Genomic DNA, 3,116 nt, shown 5'->3' with positions numbered 1-3,116 from the left:
AAGCCACCCAGGTGCCCCTATTCAAAATAATTTTAAAAAATAAACAGAATCATACAACATGTGGCCCTTTCTGTCTTGCTTCTTAGCCTCATGTTTTCAAGGTTCCCCCGTGTTGTAGCAGGGGGTCAGCGTTTCATCCCTTTTTACGACTAATGGTCCACTGTATGGCTAGCCCCATCTTGTTATCCACTTGTCAATTTGTTTGATATAGACTTTTGTGTGAATGTAGGTTTTTATTTCTCTTGCTTTAATACCGAAAAGTAGAATTGCTGGGTCATATGGTAACTTTATGCCTTATATTTTGAGGAACTAACAAAAACTGTTTTCTAAGGTGGCTGCATCATTGTGCATGGTCACCGGGAGCGGGCAAGGGTTCTAACTCCTCCGAATCTTCCACTGTCCTTGTTGTCATCTTTTTCTTCTTTTTTTTATTAAGGAAGTTTTTTAATGTTTATTTATCTTTGCGAGGAAGAGAGAGAGACAGAGACAGAGTGAGGGCAGGGAGGGGCAGAGAGAGAGAGGGAGACACAGAATCCGAAGCAGGCTCCAGGCTCTTGAGTTGTCAGCACAGAGTCCGACGCGGGGCTCGAACACACGCGCCGCGAGGGTGGGGATATAATATTTTATGCAGAACAGGCAGCATACTCCACAATTTTGCTTTGACTAGTTGTATGTGGACGGCTGGATTGGAAAGATAGCTCATTTTAAAGATGTCTTAACCCGTGCGATTCTTCAGCCAGCATTTAGGATTCAGTTGGACAAAGCCTCTCGTTATCTTAGTTCAGAAATCTTTTGGGGGCCCCAAAAGGGAGTGGCTTATGAAAGCGACTTGGAAAAAGAAAATTACCATGTATCTTTCTCTTCTTTTCTTGAAAAACATTCTCACCCCAAATCCACGCATGTTTTTCACATAACTGTCACCTATACAGTGTTACTTAGTGAAGTAAGTTTTCTATATTGGTGGCTCAGTCGGTCAAGCATCTGCCCTCCGCTCAGGTCATGATCTCACGGTATGTGGGTTGGAGCCCAGAGTCGGGCTCTGTGCTGACAGCTCAGAGCCTGGAGCCTGCTTTGGATTTTGTGTCTCACTCTCTCTCTGCCCCTCCCCACTCATGCTGTCTCTCTTTCAAAAATAAACAAACATTTAAAAAAATAACTTTTCTATCTCTTCTCTGCATCTGAGTGAATACTGCTCACAGCTCAGTATTATTAGAAGAAAAATCTTAAAAGAGCAATTGAAAAAATGCATTTGTTGGCAGCAATTTCTATCTTTGAATGCACAGTAAGTTCTGAGCTAATCAGCTATGGGAAGAAAAACCTTTGTGATAAATAATGTATTTGATAATGAGCGGGAGAAAAAAAGGTTTTCAGCGGAGTTCAGGGAAGGGCATCCTCGTATCATGGGTGGATACGGAGGCAAAAGATCCATAATTGTTTTTCATTCTCTCCATGTCAGTCTATGGCAGATCTTTCCAGACCTTTCTTGAATGCCAGCTTTCAAGAGGGCTTAGCTCTCAGGCTCCATGGCACCAGATGATCTACTTAATTTCATTTCATCTTTTTATTTAAACACTTTTTAAAATGTTTATTGACTTTTAAGAGAGAGACAGAGAGTGCGAGTGGGGGAGGTGCAGAGAGAGAGAGAGAGAGAGAGAGAGAGAGAGAGAGAGAGACAGAATCTGAAGCAGGCTCCAGGCTCTGAGTTGTCAGCACAGAGCCCGACACGGGGCTGGAACCCACAAACCACGAGATGATGACCTGAGCTGAAGTCTGACGCGCAATCGACTGAGCCACCCAGGTGCCCCTCGTTTTGTCTTTTTAAACTCCACAGATAGGCAGGTATGAGGATGCCTATTTTACGTAAGAATAAACTGACATTCGGAAAGGTTATATAACTCCGCAGGGTCCCAAAGATTAGCCAGTGCCAGAGTCAATGCAAGTCCAAATAAAAATAGTAATAACCAGGTATTTCATTAGATAAGTCTAAAATACTCTGGAGAACAAACCGCTTTCAACTCCTTCAGCATCTGGCTTTCTGGCGACCTAGACTCTGAGAGGAGCTTCAGCTTCCGGTTTTTGACCAAGTAAAGCATCTATCCCGTAGGAATATTAAGGCATCCATTAACTTTTTCCCTCCCCATTATCCCGTCTGTCCCTGAAGACAAGCTGGGTGTTTGGCAAGTGCAAGATAGTAAATTATTGCTCCCACAGTGCCAATCTGTAGATAAGGGAATAATTAATGCATTCCTCAAAGCAGATGGATTTCAGAGGAATTCAAATCCTGCTCCGGGGGCAGCATCAGTTTGTGCTGGAGTCTGGTGAACTGGACTTTGTAAATTCTGACCTGATTCTTTTCCTGCCCTGTTTTCTTCCTCCCTTCCTCCTCGCTCCAGGTCGCCCGTTTGCTTCAACTTTTCTTCCCCTTATTAAGACTGCTGCGTAGAAAACGCCAGGAGGCTAGGGACGGCACAGAACGTGGGGAGTGAAGAAGGGGGAAAGGAACATTACGAAAAGGAAATGCTCTGTCCTCTGAATGGGCAGCGCTCTGGTCTGCGCGTTGTAACGATTGCTCCTCGGCCTTGTGGTTCACGGGCAAGCAGAGCAACAACACTGTAGGGATCTGTTTACATCCACCCTCTCACTCTCGAGGGCTGCGGGTTCCTCAAAGGCCGGCCTCCAAGTCGATTCCCTGGGATGTGTCCAGGGCTCGGCGCGGCGCCTGGCGCCCGGCAGCTGTCCCTAGACGTCGGGTGGGTGAAGGAAAGGTGGGCAGGAAAGGGAAGGCCAGCGGGAGTGCAGGGCGAGCCTGGAGGAGGAGGGGGAGGAGAACGGGGCTGTGCGGAACCCACGGGGGAGAATCCGAAAGTAGGAGTGCGATGGAGAGGGAGATGGAAAAGGGGACGTCCCAACGGCTGAAACTGGGACGGAGGGACGGGGTCAGGGAGGGCCCGCGTCGGGGCCACCGGAGCGAAGCGGGGCGAGCCGAGAGGGTGAGGGCGAGACAAAGACGGCGGGCGAGGCCGGCCGTGGGAAGGGACGGGAAGAACTGGCCGCGAGGGCGGGCGGCCGCCGAGCCGGGGGCGCGGGGCTGGGGAGGGGCGCGCCGGGGCGGGGAG

This window comes from Panthera uncia, chromosome F1 (genome assembly GCF_023721935.1).
Source record: "Panthera uncia isolate 11264 chromosome F1, Puncia_PCG_1.0, whole genome shotgun sequence".
Taxonomy (NCBI): domain Eukaryota; kingdom Metazoa; phylum Chordata; class Mammalia; order Carnivora; family Felidae; genus Panthera; species Panthera uncia.
Note: the sequence above shows the minus strand (reverse complement) of the source record.